The 6,045-nt window shown below is 35.3% G+C and overlaps 1 non-coding gene across 1 annotated transcript; it reads left to right on the forward strand.

Moving 5' to 3' along the window:
• The first annotated feature begins 3,902 nt into the window (after positions 1 to 3,902).
• On the forward strand, positions 3,903 to 4,009 carry LOC115211337. Its single transcript, XR_003881606.1, has one exon. It is a non-coding gene; the product is annotated as a U6 spliceosomal RNA (small nuclear RNA).
• The last annotated feature ends 2,036 nt before the right edge of the window (positions 4,010 to 6,045 follow it).

A 6,045-nucleotide genomic window follows, 5' to 3' on the forward strand; every position in this document is an offset into this window, starting at 1 on the left:
TCATACAAATGATTTACTGGGACATTTTTACAATACTTGATATATATATATTACTTAATTTTCACTGTTAATGGCCGCCAAAATCATTGAGGTTATCTATACGCGTCAGCCATTTATTTATATAACATTCTGCATGTTTAGTTATTGACGAGGTTTTAGTTTATTCATCGGTTTATATTGTTTGCCTGTTGTTGAGTGTTAGACCGGCTGAATCAGTGAAGTGGCAGAAAAAACTACTTCGAAGTGCTTGAAATGTGAGTTCAAATCCCGTCTACGTCAGCATTTCTCTTCCTTCTTCACAGCTTGATAAAATAAAGTACTAGTAAATCTGCCAATCTAGTACTTGAGTACAATAAATTATTTCCTGATCAAATTTGTATCCATCGGCAAAATCAAAAAAAGGCAAAGGAAATGAGATCATTGTCAGGGCCATCGTTTTTATTATATATATATATATATATATATATATATATACATGACGGACTCGCGGTCATAGGATCGCGGTTTCGATTCCCGAACAGGGCGTTCTGAGTGTTTATTGAACGAAAACACTTAAACCTCCACGAGGATTCAGCAGTGGATGGTGGCGAACCCTGCTGTACTCTTTCACCACAACTTTCTCACACTCTTTCTTCCTGTTTCAAAGGGCCAGCCTTGTCACACTTTGTGTCATGCTGAATCTCCCCGAGATCTACGTTAATGGTACACATGCCTGTGGAGTTAATTGCAAGTTAATTTAACAAGTAGGCTGTTCCGTTGATTGGTTCAACTAGAACTCTCCTCTACATCACCGAAAGAGTGCCGTAGTAATATATACATGATCAAATGACACTCTTCTTTTACAACAATCAGACAAAGTAATAGTATCCGTAGTATTTCGGGAAGATAATAACACCAATAATTATCACACGCACTGGTTACAAAAACACGAAGAAGAAACACAACGACGTGGTACATACAAAGAATTAGCAGACGCTAAGGGAATTAAAGGAAGGTGGATTTACGTTTCGAACAAAGTTCTTCTACCGAAAGAGGAGACAGAGGAAAGTCCAAGAGAAAAGGAAGACGGAGGAAAAAGAAATTCGCCAACGATTCGCATGTGGTTACATTTTGAAATGACCAGTAGGAAATGTATGGAGAAAAAGTTCTTTCTAAGACAGGAGAGTGTAAGAGAAGGAGGTACTGTATGTATGTTTGAGTATGTGCGTGCTCGCAACTCTGTGTGTGTATGTGTGTGTGTGTGTGTGGATGTGGATGTGTGTGTGTGTTGTGTATGTGGTGTTTTTTGGTGTTGGCTGTTTATATGTATGTATATATATATAAAGGCAAAGATGCTTGCCAGAGGTGAATATAAAAAATTTAATCTTGTCTGTAGGAAGAACATTAAATAAATTTACAACCCGGATGTGGATAACTTTTATGGTTGAGATATTCGGCTCATGATCGTATGGTCATGAGTTCAATTCCCGAGAACGCGTTGTGTCCTTGAGCGAGACACTTTATTTTAACGTTGCTCCAGACCACTCAGCTGGCTAAAATGAGTAGTCCCTGTATTACAAAGGGCCAGCCTTGTAAAACTCTGTGTCTTGCTGAATCTCCCTGAGGACTATGTTAAATGTACACGTGTCTGTGGAATGCTCAACCTCTTGCCCGTTAATTTCACGTGCACGCTTTTCCGTCGATCGTATCAGCTGGGACCCTCGTCGAAGTAACCGATAGTGTGTTCCTATATATATATATTCTTACTAGCAAATGCACCCGTCCTTTGGGCGGTGTAATTATTATAACGGTGCACTCCTGTGAACGGTTTAAGCTGAATTAACCCGTAGTTAGATGTCTTTTCGAGTTGATAAGCGTAAAATGTATAATTACCACTTTCGTTATCAGTTTATGATATAGTATTAAGAAACTTACGTAATAAATAAATTTCTTAAAATACAAATTTAGTAGTTAGTAATAAATAAAAGTCCATGAAATGGGATCACAATTAATTACAGTATGAATTAGGGCCCCTATGTCTTACTTGAAGCGTTTTACATCACGTACTTTTTTTTGTGCTTTGTTAATTGTCATCGAACTAGGGGCAGTCTTTTGGGTTTAGCGGAATTTTAAGAAAGTCTCGTTTCTCAGTTTTCTTCGCTGTTCGAAAAACGTTCATTTCTATGTTTTTGTTTTTATGTTTTCGTTTCTCATATTGTTCAACATTTTTTTGATGTCCTGTACCCATATATGCATATATATATACATATATATGTAGGTAAGAACAAATATGTATGTATATATGCATATATTTATATATTATTTATATCATATATATATATATATATTATATATATATATATATATATATATATATATATATATATATATCATAGAGATCCCCTTTGTTAACAGATCGCGTCGGTACGTGTATGTTCAGCGACCTAAGTTACGGACGGTCAGGAATGTGATGTCGTCTGCTTTCCGGCAGAGAACAGAAGCACTGCATTCAAAATCTTCGGATGGTGTTAAAAATATTTTCTGTCTTCTCTCTTTCTCGCACACATGCACACATGCATTTTCGTGTGTATGTGTATGTGCCTGTGTGTGTGTGTATGTTTGTGTGTGTGTTTATGTGTATGTTTGTGTGTGTATGTGTATGTATATATGTGTGTGTGCGTGTGCGTGTTTGTGAAACAATCCTTACGCGATTCTTCCTTCTTTGAATAGTTGACCTTGTGATCTTCAAAAGTGTCTTAATATTATATCCGTTGCGACAAATCTATTTTTAAGATCGAACACCAGTTTGCTTGGGGTTACTCTCTCCTTAAATGTGCAAGTGACATATACGACAAAAAGAGAGAAAAAAATCTTGATTGCAGAATATTCCAAAGACCTTCTATACAGTTCTATGAAATAACATTTGTGGATAAATTGTCTACATACAAATATGTTTTGGAAGATAGTCTGTATAGATATATTCTTTGGAAACTTATGAATAAAGACTTAGAGGCAGAAACTAGTTTTGGATATCGAGAATACGACAATTCAGTTGGCATTAAAGGGAAATATTCAGTAAAATTTTGTTTCGTGTAATAGGGAGTTTTCAAAACGTCCGGCTGTTTTCATATTAACTGAAGGCCAAGAGTCCGAATGTGACTTTCAGGTATCCCCCACTAGAAAAAAATCCAGGTTAGTCAAGCCTGGGGAACGTGAAGGCCATTTAAATTTGACTTCACACGTGTTTCCAGCGAGATGGGGCAACTGCTCATGCTGCAAGAGAAACAATGCAGTTTCTAGGGCAGTGCTATGGAGAGAAAATAATCTCCCGCTACGGCAACGTCAACTGGTCTTCACGTTGCTCAGATTAGACCAACCCGGATATTTTCTTACGGGAAAACCTGAATGAGAGCTTTTACGCTAATAAACCGGAGATCCTGGTTCAACTGAAGGAGAACATCAACAGAGAAGTCAGAGAAGTGAGGTCTGAAACTCTTGAGGTTGTTATGGTGCAAGTTTTTGAAAACCAAAAAACGTGTGAAGACAAAAATGGCTGCCATTTAAGCGATGTCTAATTTCAAATATAATGTAGTGGTGTTGCAAAATGTGACTTCTGCATATTAATTACCATTATGTCCTTCATATTATATCAACGGTTCATGCATGTATTTGTACTGTTAAGGAAGCTAACAAAAACTGAAACCCACAGTGACTTTTGGGATACCCTGTATATATATATATATATAGAAGACAAAAAAGAGTGAAAAACTACAGAAGGCTTGCGATATTTGGTTAAAGAATATATTTAAATCGTTTTGTTAGAAAAATGTTATAAAATTTGCGTTATAGTAACATAGTTTTGGGAGAAATGAAAATATGGAACGCTTCATTAATTTGCGTGTCATCCTTGCGCCGGGGGCATTGTACTAGCTACGGCGGTACATATTCTAAAACTGGAACGATACAGAGAAGATTAGCATGGCCCATACGCGAGGATGACACGCAAATTCGTGAAGCGTTCCATATTTTTATTTCTCCAACAACTATGTTACTATACGCAAATTATAATATTTTTCTAACATAAGGATTTAAATATATTCTTTAACCATATAACACAAGACTTCTGTAGTTTTTTCACTCTTTTTTCTCTTTCATACATCCAACGAGGTGCTTTCACATACCAACTCTCTTACCTAATAAGCAGACAGCTTTTTTCTTATTTTTATAAGAATGCCATATTAGTATGGCGATAACTATTATATATATATATATATATATATATATATATATATATATATATATATATATATATATATATATATATATATATATAGCAGAGTTAGCACATGAATGTGAAACAAGGTGGGAAAAAACGTAACTGGAATACTGGAGCTGCAAAACCACCCCAAACTTCTACTCAGAATCTCACGTTCATGTTCGTTAGGCAGTTGTGATCAGGAATGGAATAAAAAAAATGTGATTGTACGTATAATGTATATTTGGTTATGATTCAAATTGGCATTTTCACATTTGAATTTGATTGGTTGATTCCACTAATGATGTTTCAGAAGCATGCAAGTTGAAACAGTAAATATACAAATAGAAAAGGAATATAAAATAAAAATGAAAAAGATGTTACATAAATGTCGCGTTGTATAAAATCGAAGAAAGCCTTGAGTCGGATAAAAAGCTTGAGTCAGAAAGAATTCATGAAGATTAAAATAATTAATGGGAAATAAACATATAATTATTTAAAATATAATAATAACATAATACATACATACACACACATATAAATAATTGTATATATATATTGAAATTAATCAAAAGATATACTAAGTGTGTCTACCTGCTGGAAATAACAGCTAAAAGTCAGATTTAATTTGCCAAAATAGCATGTTCTTTGATTAATTTTAATCCTTCAGCTATTTAATGCTTCTTTGGGCCCTGCAATCGCCTATATTATTGCTTCTGTTATTATCATTTTTAAATTGCCACATTAGATACTAACAGAGTCAAGGATATCTTCAGAAATAATTTTTTGTGAATGAATTGCTCCGTATATATATATATATATATATATATATATATATATATATATATATATATATATATATATAATAGAAATATTAAAATTACTAAGTCTCTCTAAAAGAGAACACGGCAGCGTTCCCGGAAAATAATAGTTATCGCCATACTAATATGGCATTCTTATAAAAATAAGAATAAAGCTGACCGCTTATTAGCTCCATGAGGCCATCGCCTTAAGTTAGCTATCTGATACACAAACTGTATCCATATAACCTTCGAACAAGGGAGGTCAGTCGCTCCACACTACTTGACCGACAGCTACAGACGCGTTTCGGGGTATTGCCCCTTTTCAATGTAGCGTAGTCAGACCAGTAGGTGTCGCTTCTGACAATCTCTGTTCGAAGGTTTTATTTACCCCGAAACGCGTATGTAGCTGTCGGTCAAGTAGTGTGGAGCGACTGACCTCCCTTGTTCGAAGGTTATATGGATACAGTTTGTGTATCAAATAGCTAACTTAAGGCGATTGCCTCATGGAGCTAATAAGCGGTCAGCTTTATTCTTATTTTTATAAGAATGCCATATTAGTATGGCGATAACTATTATTTTCCGGGAACGCTGCCGTGTTCTCTTTTAGAGAGACTTAGTAATTTTAATATTTCTATTATTGAAAACAAGTGGATGTATTCCACCGAAACTAGGTAAATAAAACCTTCGAACAGAGATTGTCAGAAGCGACACCTACTGGTCTGACTACGCTACATTGAAAAGGGGCAATACCCCGAAACGCGTCTGTAGCTGTCGGTCAAGTAGTGTGGGGCGACTGACCTCCCTTGTTCGAAGGTTATATGGATACAGTTTGTGTATCAAATAGCTAACTTAAGGCGATGGCCTCATGGAGCTAATAAGCGGTCAGCTTTATTCTTATTTTTATAAGAATGCCATATTAGTATGGCGATAACTATTATATATATATATATATATATATACACGATGTTTTGTTTCAGTATACGTCTACCAAACCAATTCGCCATGCAT

Source organism: Octopus sinensis, linkage group LG4, assembly GCF_006345805.1.
Source record: "Octopus sinensis linkage group LG4, ASM634580v1, whole genome shotgun sequence".
Taxonomy (NCBI): Eukaryota; Metazoa; Mollusca; class Cephalopoda; order Octopoda; family Octopodidae; genus Octopus; species Octopus sinensis.